The sequence below is a fragment of the Mesocricetus auratus genome, unplaced genomic scaffold (assembly GCF_017639785.1).
Source record: "Mesocricetus auratus isolate SY011 unplaced genomic scaffold, BCM_Maur_2.0 Super-Scaffold_100009, whole genome shotgun sequence".
NCBI lineage: Eukaryota > Metazoa > Chordata > Mammalia > Rodentia > Cricetidae > Mesocricetus > Mesocricetus auratus.
The window spans coordinates 3,223,999-3,237,083 of record NW_024429193.1 but is presented as its reverse complement, the minus strand read 5'-3'; the positions used below and the strand labels follow the sequence as shown (position 1 = coordinate 3,237,083).

The following is a 13,085-nucleotide window of genomic DNA, read 5'->3' as shown; positions in this document are numbered from 1 at the left end:
CATTGGCACCCATTCTGGATGTTTATTACTGTGTCAATTACAACTGATGTATGCTACATGTTATCCAGTTTCCTCTGAAAAGCAATTTGAAGTTTCAGCACACCCAGTAGCCACAAAGAGAAAAGTGTCAAAAGTTATAATGCCAAGAAATATGAAACTTATTAAGGACGTGATTTGTGATAAGCACTGTTACAGTCTTATTTTTCTCACCCTATTCCAATTAATCTTCACAGTGAGCTAATATTGGAGTTTAGCATCTCCGTCATCCGTTTCTATGACGAGAGAAGATTACATCACACAGTGGAATTAATCTGCATGTCATCTCAGCTAGAGACAGAGCCCCATGCTCAAGCCCATGAGCTTAATTAAGACCATAAAATGGACCTGGAGGAGGCTTCCCATGAGGAAGACTTCTGGAAGCTACTGGAAGGTGCTTAAGAAGTTCTCTACCCTTTTTTGACAGCTAAGGATCATTGACTTCCACCCACAGTAAGTGTTTGCAAACAGCGTAACACAAACTATAGGAAGCTTACCCCTTTACCAAGCTGTCAGTCACTGTTAGGAAGACTGGGAATTCAGATTAAATCATCCTGGCTTGCTTAATAAACACAGAAAGCATCGCTGAAAGGGTGGTGGGAAGGATGGAGCTTCGGGCGGCGGGAGGTGAAGAAGGGCAAGAGCTTCTGTGAATATGGAGGTAAGGGCAGCGTGAGTGCAGTTTGACAGGAAAGTGGTTGGCCAAATGCTCCCTGACTTGAAGCCCTTTAGCAAAGCGCCATCATTTCTCCCCTGAGATACCGGTCTTGCTGTCATTCAATTTCTCTATCTGCGAAGTGACATTTATCAGGAAAAAAAATATATCTCACATTAAAGGGTTGGTTTGAGAATTGGGTAATTTGAGCCTACTATCTTTTAAGTATAAATTATATGGTCATTTTACAGCTGTAAGAACTAGGGTCTGAAGGAACCTTGAAGCACAAGTCCCAGAGGCAGACATCAGGGAAACCCTGAAGGGGGAGATGGTGATTTCTTCTAAGAGAGCTCCAGATTAATACCCGAGTGCAATTCTTTGTAATGGATTAGAAACACATGGGCATTTTATGATGCAAAACAAGTGAATTGGTCTGGTTGTGCTACTGTGATCCTGACCCTGGCTGAAGGCAGAGCACACACCACTAACACCAGAAGGCTTGTCTGAAGGAAGAGTTGGTGATCAAGAATCAGATGGAAATAGAAGAACTGGAAGTGAGTATCAGTGATCCTGACCTGAAACCATGAGGGTAAAACAACAAAGTAGAAAAACGGGGCAGGGAGGGGGTTGAAAAGATAAAGGACTGAGTTGATGTGAATGAGGTAAGAATGATTGGTAATTATAAACACTTGGGTGCAAACATGAAAATAAAGTACCTCTCTTCCAGCTTGTGTGTCTGGCTAGATGGTCATTTAAATGCTACATAGATGGCAAGAGCCAGAAGAAGAGTAACAAGGTAAGCTGTTCTCTTGGGAGTCTGATCCTTTCATTTTGGCCAGAAGTGTTCTTGATCGAAGTGTAGACTGACTGTTTTGTAGTAGGGAACATGCAACAAGTGGAGAGAGGAGACCAACATTCACCAGGAACACATTCCAGATAGAGCAGAGGGTACATCACCCTGACTGTTCATGTCTGAAACTTACTTATCTAAAATCTGCACTGTCTCCCTAGAAGGTAGGAAAGTCATGAACTTAAAAGTTAAGGATTTGTTTGCTGCAATGACTAATATTCATGTCACTTTTCACTAGAATGTAAGATATGCCTGTAATTCCTTCAACAGCATCATGACAGAAGAAACTGCTCAACCAGATACCTGAAAAGCCAATGCCTGGCTTGCTTCATGAGGCATTCATCCATTTTCATTTATTAAATAGAACAATAAAATGCAGGTAGGTTCTAAAATTAATGGTACAGCATTTGAGCTGGCTCGTCACATAATGGAGGAAAGGCGCCTTAGTATTCAGTCTTACTGAACTGACATTCTCAAGCTGAGGGGTCAGATAACTTGATTCCTCAAATAGTTAGTCTTCCGCATAGAGTAGTGAAAAGAAATTCTTATTGATAAACTGGGGTAAGGATTGTAACTTTCAATTATCCTACTTATCAATTAAAAGTTTCTTTTACAAGAAGCAGAAAGCTGAACTTAAGTGGCATCAGGAAAATAAAATATCTTCCTATACTGACCCAAGAAAACAGTGTAAATATGTGTGTGTCTTTGGGATTTACTACTAGATGAGAGTCAAGAATAATCAAAGAATATTAATAAATGCATTAGACATACTTGTTGGCCTTCTCCATTATTAAGTGTCCGTGGCAACATAATTCAGAAATGTCCCTGGTGTGCTCCTCAGTCCCAAAGGCTCCCTGAACACTAATTCTCACAATGGAAAAAAAATCTATTTCCATGATATAAACACAAATACTGTATCTTTGTATGTATGCGAAATTAATGAAAGTTCATAATTAAGTGCCAACCAGCACAGAAAAGGTTTTCAAGTATACGAACTGATAATACTTCCTTGTATAAAACTGGAAATTTAAAAATATACTGTTAATTATTTAGTATGGACGAAAAATGATCTTGGGAGCAACTTGAAAGCAAGAAGTAATTATATTATTCCTGCTGGATAGTTTCCAGTATTGAGCAAACCCCCCACCCCCATATGACACTATTATAAAATAATTAAAAATTGGAAACAGTCTAAATTTAAACCCTGGGAATCTGCATTGTAATACATATAGCAGTCCTTTTAATTTTGTTCTTACGGTTATTTTAAGTGTACAGGTTTTTGCCTGCATGTACGTCTCTGTACCATTTGTGTGTGAAGTGAATGCAGAGGGCAGAATATGGTGTCACAGCCCCTGGAACCGAATTGCGGGAAGTCGAGCATCGGGGAGCCCGGGGTCTCACAGAGGGCATGGCTCTCTTGGCAGCTGTCACACCCCAGGGCAGCGCTGCAGTTGCGCTGCACACAATCAATGCCATCTTGGCTGACCAGGCTTGGGTTCCCAGATACCCAGGGCCTTAGGCCAGCCGAGCCAAGCCAAGCCGAGCCCAGCCGAGCCCAGCCGAGCCCGGAAGAGATGAGAAGACGAAAGATGAGAGAAGAAAAGGGAAGAGAAGAGAAACAGCATGTGTTGAGCCCAGATGAGCACCCGAGAGACTCCACCTCAGAGCCTTGAGTCTGGCTCAATGACAATAACCTGAGTCTTTACGGTCCCCTGGAAAGAAGAGACACTGGAGACTGGGACTGTGCAAAGAGACCTTCGCTGATGGCGACTACATTTCTACCTGCACGAGCTTTCGGAATACTCTGGAAAAGGACCAGCTCTTAGAATGAAATCGGTAAGTGGAACTTGGGGACATCCTACACACACTCTCCCACTGCTTCAGACAGGGTCACTCACTCATGCCAACTAGGGCTTGAAATTAGTTTCTTTCTGCGGGGCACTTAGGAACTGCCTGAAATGCAGACTGTACGTGAGATCAGCAAACGTCACTGCCATCTACCTCGACCATGTTTCCTTGGTGATTGATCAACTTCGGCCCAACACCCACACACACTTCACTAGATTTTCCTTCTCAGAGAGTTGGTCCTTGAGCTGGGTTAAGTCTAGCCACTCGTTAAAGGTTTATGTTGTTGCTATTTTGAAGATGCAGGAGCATTTCTATTTTGTACTGCTTCATCATGCCTCGGTTTCTCACTGTTATACTTTGTATCAAGATTTCATTGACCAACATAGAATGCTTGAGATATACATTCATCGCTCAATAGAGTATTTATGCTTGTAACTATTTGTCTGTGTGGATTCACTATAAGTAAATCATAAGATATCTAATTTCCTGCATTATCTCTCTCTCTCTGTATGTGTGCTGTAATTATGTGGCTTTGCATGTGTGTATCTTTGTGTGGCTGTGTGTGTCTGTATCAGCCAGGAAGCCCCCCTCCCAGCTCTCCAACCCCCAGACCCAGCCTGTGCATGCTTGGGTGTCCTTGTATGTGTGTGTTTGAGTGTGTGTGTGTGTGTGTGTGTGTGTGTGTGTGTGATAGAGAGGAACAGAGAGAGATAACAAGAGAGCAAGCAGGAACAAGCACTTCATGGGGATGTACTGCGTGGGAGTGCATTCCAAATGCTTCCAAGTTAGGGATCATTTCCCAACTTGTGAGTGTCATTGGTTTCCTTCCTCCATGTGTGTTCTGTGAGTTGAACTCGGGCCATACGATCCAGTAGATATTTTTGTTAGTTTGTTTGAGACTGGGTCTCAGTAGGTGGTTCTGCTTGTCCTGGAACTTGTTCTGTACACATTTACTCACATAAATCGGCCTGCCTCTGACTCTTGAGTGCCTATAATAAAGACCTGGTCAGACAAAGTGTTCTTCTGGACCTGAAGACCTCCCTTCTTTCCTTCTTTCTTTCCTTCCTTCCATCCTTCCTTCCTTCCTTCCTTCATTCCTTCCTTGCTTTCTTTCCCCCTTTCTTTCTACCTTCCCTTCTTTCCAGTCCCAGACAAAAGTCTCTTTTTGGGAAGAGACCCCATACCCATGAATGCTCTTGTACAAGAGAGCATTTAATTGGGGCTTGCCTGCATTTTCAAACTTAGCCCATTATCCTTCTGGAGGGAAGCGTGTTGGCACACACACTGGCATGCTGATGGAGAAATAGCAGAGAATTCTACATCTTGATGTCCAGACAGCAGAAAGTTACAGCCCTTGAGTATGGTTGGGGATTTTGAAACCACAAAGCCAACCAACTGATTTCACACACCATGACCCCTGAACTATGGCCTCAGCTACTATAAGACCACACCCATAAGCCTTCTTCTGTAGTGGCTATTCTATGCTGACTAAGCAGTGAACTCTAGAAGCATGGATGGGCCATTGATTCGAAGCCACTATATTCTAATCCCTGACACACTTAGCCTTGTAGTGGAAATGGATTCAGTCAAACTTCAAAAGTCCTCAACATCTATCACAGGGTCACCAGTGTTTATACTCAAACCTCTGCACATCACACACACACACACACACACACACACACACACACACACACACACACAGAATTGGAGAGAGAGAGACACGCACACAAACAGAAATAGCAAGAAAAACACTTTCAGAAGAGAAAGCAGTTCATTATATTGCCAAAATAAAACAAAATTGTAAAGAGAAGCCTTCCAGCCAGCCTGATTCCAGAGCCACATGAGTCCCAAATAAACACACAGGAGGCTATATTAATTATGAAGCTGTTTACCTTGCTTGTTTCTTACTGGCTAGCTCTGACTTAAGTAATTACCCCATAATTGTTAATCTAAGTATTTCTCTTACCGGAGAATACCCCATGGCATTACATCTTGACTTCCTGTGTTTCTCCTTCCTAGAGTCATCCTGGACTCCTAGTCCCACCTATCTTGGTTCCCTATTGGCCAACAGTGCTTTATTGACATATACACATGACTTCCCCCATCATCTCCTCTTTTCTGTCTAAACAAAAGGAAAGGTCTTAACTTTAACATAGTTAAATTACATATATAACAGAACAGTTATCAAGTAAGAACACAGTTACAATATTTTAGCAAGATTTAAGGAAAATATCATCCAGCCCATCCTTGTGAGTCCAAAGTTCTATATGTAGCTTATCTTTTATCATAACTAAGGAAAACTATAATTATAACTACCTGTCTTCAACTCCATCAAAGACCACAGAAGGATAATATATAAACACTAGGACTGACAGAGACATCTTGCTACCTGAACAGTCACCCAAATTTCCTCGGTAATGTCGAGGCATGCATCTTCAACCCATAAGAACTGGACTGGTTCTTCCCCAGCCCCACCTGCCAGAGGACCCAGCAGACTGGTGCCCCATGTGAGGAATGTCTCTTCAATGGAAGAACGCTGACAGGCCAATCGATCCTGGTGAGTGTACCCTCATAAATTTTGGGGCAGTCCTCATCCAAATCAAATCCAACCCTAAAGTCATTACAGGTCCTGCTTAAAATTAGAGTCTTTACCTGGGGCTGTTTGCTCAAGACTTCTTCCTGGCTGCCTGAGAGTAACCTTTTTGATTGGGATACCTGGGATAGGGTTGAAATCCTAATTAGGAGAGCTCAAGTGGAAAAAGTGGAGATCCCCACTCTGGGGATCCTCCTGACAGTGTCTGCCTTAAAGCACTGCTTCCCTCCTCAAGGCCCTAGGGAGAAGAGTGGAACAACGATCTAAGAAGGGACAAAGGGAGATAAAGAAACACAGGGAAAAAAAGTCAAATCCTAGTTCCTCGCAGTAACCCGAGCCCCTATATCTATCTCTAGATCCTTTTGAAAGTGCTCCTTGGCCCTCTAAGGGTCCGCCACTTCCAGATCCTCCCACTAAAACTTTCTGAATCCCCTCTGTACCTCTACCTTACTGGGGGGAGGGTGCTCCGTGGGGAGGATTGAGCAATCTCTTCCCCATCAATGTTAACCCTAGCATCAACCGCCCAGCAGCCTGGTACCCCTGGGAAACACATGATTTAAAGGAACTCAAATATGCTATCTCTGAGGATGGACCATCCTACCCTAGAGCATGGCCAATAGCCCTCCTATTTGTCAGTATTATATGGTTCATATTTTTCTTCCTTCATTGGTCATCCTAATATGTTATTCTATATTTATATGGATGATATTATTTTGAGTTGTGCCAGCCCGTCTGGCCTCCAAGATCTTACTGCCAAAGGTCTTGCCATATTACAGACCAATGATTTTAAGGTGGCTCCTGAAAAGATTCAGACCAGTCCTCCTTTTAAGATTTTGGATTCCATGATATTTCTTGATACTGTCTCTCCTGTTAAGCCCCAACTTCACATTCAGGATTCTTATACTTTGCCCCAGCTCCAAACGATATTGGGGAAATTAATTGGCTGAGGCCCTGGGTTTCTATAACTACTGAAGAATTGACTCCTTTGTTTGACCTCCTAAAAGGTTGTGATCTTTCCTACCTCCCAGTCATTTACAGATTTTAAGTAAAGTTCAATGGCTATAGATATATCAACCTTAAGGAGGTATTATCCTCTTTTGCTCCTCACCTTTTATGTTTTTCCTGGAGAATTGTTATGCACCACCTTATTAGCACAAGAGGGTGAGCCCATACATTGGATTCACCTCTCAATCGTTGGTGTCCCCAGAGTTTATACAATAACCAATCAGATTGCTGATTGCATTATTAAGGGCAGGGACACCTATGTCAGACTGTTTGGCGCAGAACCGCATCTTATTGTAACTTCCTTTAAGGCAACAGATTTCACTTGGCTTCAGAGAAACAATAGCAGGATTGCTATGGCTCTTGAGGGGTTTCTGGGTAAAGCTGATTGCCACTATGGTCCTTACAAATGGATGATCTCCTTCTCTAGGTTAGAATGGAGGCTCCCCAGACTTTTTTTTTACCTCAACTCAACCCTGGCTTTCTTAATGTGTTTACTGATAGGATGGAGGTGCCTGGGGGCTTCTCTAGTCGTTTACCCTCCTTTAGAACATGGTAAAGAAGCCAGTGTCCATAAAGCCAGTCTCCTATGAGATTGAAGGGTCAGCACAATTTAAGAAGCTGTATGCTGTCATTCTTGCATTAGAGTCTTTTAACTTATTCTCTGGCAGCCTTTATGCTGTCAATTTGTTACCCAACCTAATTGAGGTGGATATTAATCTGGACTCCAACCCTATAATGCCTCTGATGAGTCAAGCCCTCTCCCTACTCAAACAAAGGATTAACCCCATTTTCTTCAACATCTCAGGAGTCATCAAAATTTACCGGGATTTCTCTCGGAAGGTAATAATTTGGCTGATAAAATGGCTTCAATGCCACAATGTAATACTGTTACCGAAGCTACACATTTCAACCTACTAACTCACATTAATTAGAGGGGTCTTAAACACAAGTATCCACATGTGCCAGTCAAGGACCTTAAAAAGACTGTCTGAACTTGTAAGTCCTGCCGTCCTTTCCTTTGAAACCTCCCCTCCAGACTACTGGAAGCAACCCCTGAGGGCTGTGTCCTAATAAACTTTGACAAATTGATGTTTCACATTATTCTCCATTTGGAAAATTATTGTATATTTTTCTCTCAGCTGATACCTTTTCCCATGCCTGCTGGGCATTGGAACATGATGGGAAAAGACTAAATATGCAATTAGCTATATGCTTCAATGCTTTGCCACCCTTGGATTGCCTGATCAGATAAAGACAGATAACAGCCCGCGCTTTGTAAGCAGGGCCTTCATGGACGTTCTTAAGACTTGGAGCATCTCACACTCCACAGGCATCCCATGCAATCCTCAGGGCCAAGTAGTTGTGGAAAGACATAATCAAGTTCTCAAATCTCAATTACAGAAACAAAAGGGGGGATCTTTACCTCCATATGACCGATTAAAAAGGACATTATTCACTGTGAATATTTTAAATTTTCCTAAAGAAGATGAATACTTGTCTCCTTTTCAAAAACATTGGTCCTCTCAGCAGGGAGAGGATTTGGATGTGTCTTCCCTCAAGCTGAAAAAAGACCCATTTGGGTACCTGCGAGAGACCTAAAATATTTGCCCCAACAAGAAGATGATGACCATCACTTCTCCAGGGAGTGCTCCACCCCTGAGAACTGTGCCTCTGTTCCCCCCTCCTCCCAAGGACAAATGATGCTGCCCTTTCTGGTATTGATGATGCTCTTCTCACCCAGTGATGGAGGATTTGAAAACCCACAGGACGCCAGAGATATCCTGACTCACCTGATGGGGAAACCCTGTGACTGCAAGGGTAGAACATATTCGGTATCTCACTTTAGTGGACAGGCCATATATCAGGTAGATAGTGGTACCAAGACAGCAGTCATTCTGATTGACACATCAGGATCCGATTTTTCAAATTCCAATAAGTAGATATGCATATAGAAGCCCAAGTTTATCCCCCAGGTTGATGGGAAGCCAGGGCCCTGTCCTTGTATTGCTTTCTATAAAGTATGTATCCTGCCTGCTATGGCACTGCCCAAATGGGCTCCCATAATTCCACTCAAAAGACTTACTGGACCAGGTTCTGAAATAGAGTGATGTCCAGAGGTGAGAGACGTTGGATTGTAAGAGATGGAGGGTGCGCCTCTGCCCCCTTGCTTTGGAGCAGCGGGTGAAACCATCTGTTGGGAACTTGCTGCCCCTATCAGTTATTCGGGTGGTGGGGTGTGGTGCCCGCACCGGAAGTAACTCCAAGGTATCAGGAAAAGGGAGACAAGACGTCCAGCTGTTCGTACTAAGAAAATGCATGTGCTGCCTTTATTGCCAGGAGAATGTGTGTGTGTGTGTGTGTGTGTGTGTGTGTGTGTGTGTGTGTGTGTGTGTTCATTGCAAGTACTAAGAGGTCTCTTCTCTTGTAGAAGGGAGGAGTTTTATATACAGGTTTACAGCACATTGGTGACAGGTAAGATCTCAGGCAGGCCAGGAGAACCTAAGACAGGTCATGAAATGGTTTTTCAATGAGCTGGATGCATGCTGACCAGTGATGGGTGAAATCACCAATGGGGGACAAACTAAGATAGGGGCCATCATTTCTGCCGTTCTTACAAAAACAAAAGGGGGAGATATTGGGCCTAAAAAGGCTCAGATGTGAGACCTAGTGTAACCTCCTGAGCCTAAGAGTTTGGTGGCCTGTCTCTGTCCTGTAACCTCCACGTAGAGGTGACTCAGCAAGGCCTGATGTAAGACTGCCCCTTACCTAGCTACCTGCCATCGTGGTGAAATATTATTGGCCTTTACTCTTCATATCACCTTACCCCATCGCAAGATTCCCATTCCTTCCCTCAATCCTATATAAGTTCCTGCCTGATGGGGGAAGTCCATCTGTGTATATGTTGTCTGATTGGTTGATAAATAAAGCACTCTTGTCCAATATGGAAGCAAGATAGGTGGGACTAGGAGTCAAGGAGAATTCTGGGAAGTGTAGTCAAGAGTATCGAATTGCCATGTGATCCTGGGAGGAGAGGGTGCATCAGAAGGATGGCGTCCTCAGAAAGATAAGTTCTTATAGAAATATACATATGTATATTTATAAGTAATTATCGGTTAATAATTAAGTCAGAGCTAGCCATTAAGAAACCATAGCAAACATCCAACAGCTTCATAATTAATATAGTGTCTTGTGTGCTATTTGGGAGCAGAGAGCAGTGTGGGACCCAGGTGGCTAGTGGGAAGAATACACAGTACACCTGCCTGTTGGAATAAAACAAGATCCTGCTTCGACAAGTCTCCCAACTCAGTGTGTTTCTCCCTGGTAACTAGGAAGAGGGTGGTCTGAGTCATCAACACTCACCATCCCACTTAGCCACGAGAAGGGACCAGCTGGACCAGCCCTTCCCCAGCCTTACCTGCCAGAGGATCAGGCAGGCTAGGACACTCCTTCAAAAATTCCTGCTTCACAGAAAAGTCTGTCAGATATTCTATACCTACAGGCTAAAGATGGATGTCCCTACACTGCAGAGGAACCTTGAGTGACTGTCCAGGCTGTCAGCTGTTTCTGTCATTTCTATAGATTTGGAAGTTGTTTGCTCTACACTTCCTGTTTACTCAGGTAATAATATATTCTTCTTGGATCTTGGATGGAGTTGAAGACTAAGTAGTTATAGTTACAGCTTTCCTCAGTTATGATAGAAAGTAAGTTATGGACAGAGCTTCCGGCTTATCAAGATAGAACAGAGTATTTTCTCTGAATATGCCAAATATAAATAGACTGAACGTTATGATATAATTCTTACCTTATACTTGTTCTTATTGTTTATAGTTTTATTGTGTTAGAATTAAAAACCTTTCCTTTTTGTTTAGACAAAAATGGGGAAATGTTTTGGAAAATTCCTTTACACTGTGTGAAGATGTGTCACTGTAATTGGTTTAATGAAAAGCTAAACATACAATAGCTAGGTAGGAGTTATAACAGGAACTTGTGGACAAAGAGAGCCCTGGAAAGAAGAGAGGCAGTCTCCAGCCAGATGGAAAGAAAGCAGAATGGGCAATACAGAGAAAAGGTAACCAAGCCATATTTTAAAATACTTCTTATTATATATTTAAATTAGAAACTTGCTTCCCATGTCAATACCAGTTCCCTCTCCCTCCCCTCCATGCCCACTCCCCCCACTAGCTCCCCAGCCACCCACCGAGTCTCCACTCCATTTCCCAGGGAGTGTAAGGCCCTCCATGGGGGATCTCTAGAGTCTGTCATTTCATTCTAAGGAGGGCCTAGGCCCATCCCCAAAGGTGTCCAGATTGAGAGAGCATCCCTCATTGTGGGATGGGCGCCCAAAGTCCATTTGTGTGCCAGAGATATATACTGGTATACTAAACAAAGCCCCGTACATTGCCGGAGTCTCCTCACTGACACCCACATTCAGAGGGCCTGTATCAGCCCCATGCTGGCCTCTCAGCCATCAGTCTGGGGTCCAAGATCTCCCCCTTGTTCAGGTCAGCTGTTTCTCTGGGTTTCACCAGCCCAGTCTTGACCCCTTTGCTCATCACTCCTCCCTCTCTGTCACTGTATTCCAGGAGTTCAGTTCAGTGTTTAGCTGTGGGTGTCTGCCTCTGCTTCCGTCTGTCACTGGATGGAGATTCTAGGATGGTATGTAAGATAGTCGTCAAAATCATTATTAGGGAGGGGCATTTAAAGTAGTATCTCCACTACTGCTTAGTTTGCCAGTTGATATCATCCTTGTAGATCTCAGGAGATCTTACTAGTGCCAGATCTCCCCTCAAACCTAGAATGACTCCTTCTACTATGGTATCTCTCATCCTGCTCTCCTCTAGACTCTTCATTTTTAATCCCATGCTCTCTTGAGCTTTGCCAAAGTTGTCTTTTTTTTAAGAAAATATCCAGTGGTTTTCTTTACACCCAGGTGAAGTCTCACAGTTTCGAATACCAACAACGTGGGATATCCTGCACCACAGTAGAGAAGCTCTTATTCACAAACTGCCCTCAGCAAGCCCTCCACTTTCATATCATCTTCTAAAATGTGTTCCAGGTTTTGTGCAATGCCTAAACTGTTTGAAAAAATTATCTATAGTTTTTTTCGAATCTATATTTCACCTTACGACACTCCAGACTGGTAAACACTCCCACCTTCCCCCGGCTCACACACACACACACACACACACACACACACACACACACACACACACACACCTGTTTCTCAGTGAATACCCTTGCTGGAGTGTCCTTGCTCCATTAGCATGTCACAGATTACCCAGTGCCTGTGGGCTTACCACATCGCTGTAAGCACACAGAATTACAGCGGCTGTAATCCCCATTCTGTACTTCCCATGAACAGCCTGGCCCAACACAGTTAAACACAGTCACACGTGCTGCTCAGAATTGAGTGTAGGTTCTGAGACATTCACCGGATGAAATTTATGGGTGCATACTAAGACAGCTGGAATATCCCACGTGACGCATAGCCTCATGGGACTACTACACCATAAGTGGTTCATATCCATTCTGTATTGTCACCTGGAGCTTACTCTAACGCTTATTCTGTTCTTCATGATAATTGCTGGGAAAGCCATTGCAAGTTACTATGTTTTGTTTTGTTTTTTAGTTCTCATGAATTCAATTCAATGTCATTGGCCAGTGGCCTTATCACTATGCTGTGTACTGGTCATTCAGGTGGATTTTACAGACAGGAAAAGCTGGCAACGATTTTGGTTTTCCACAAATATTATTAAAGTTTCAAAATCAGCCGTGTAGCTTAATCATAACAATTCCTGTGACTTTAGCCTGTGAAAGGAGTTTTTAGATAACTATTGGTCAGGAGGTCAGACTGTGTGAGACCGCATCTTCATTCACAGAGAGATTAGCACTAACTCTATTTCTGCAAGCCCCATGAGTCAGAACCATCTAAGTCCCTCACCTTCGGTGAAATATTCTCATCACAGAGTCACACATGCTGTGGAGGAGTCCGCATTAATGTGCCTTACTTAGAAGTTATTTCTAATCATGATGAAAATGACCTGGCCACCCTCCCACTCATTAAGTTAGGGAAGTCAAATTTATGATGTTGGGACCAA

The 13,085-nt window shown here is 43.2% G+C and overlaps 2 long non-coding RNA genes across 3 annotated transcripts; both read left to right on the top strand.

Moving 5' to 3' along the window:
• Positions 1-354: 354 nt before the first annotated feature.
• LOC121142186 lies at positions 355-1,914 on the top strand. Of its 2 annotated transcripts, none has more exons than XR_005879167.1 (4): positions 355-489; positions 943-1,245; positions 1,419-1,487; positions 1,812-1,914. It is a non-coding gene; the product is annotated as an uncharacterized LOC121142186 (long non-coding RNA). The 2 variants fall into 2 exon arrangements; XR_005879166.1 differs by lacking the exon at positions 1,812-1,914 and adding an exon at positions 1,570-1,693.
• A 902-nt stretch (positions 1,915-2,816) lies between these two features.
• LOC121142166 lies at positions 2,817-10,565 on the top strand. The gene is made up of 3 exons (XR_005879139.1): positions 2,817-3,377; positions 5,859-5,946; positions 10,487-10,565. It is a non-coding gene; the product is annotated as an uncharacterized LOC121142166 (long non-coding RNA).
• The last annotated feature ends 2,520 nt before the right edge of the window (positions 10,566-13,085 follow it).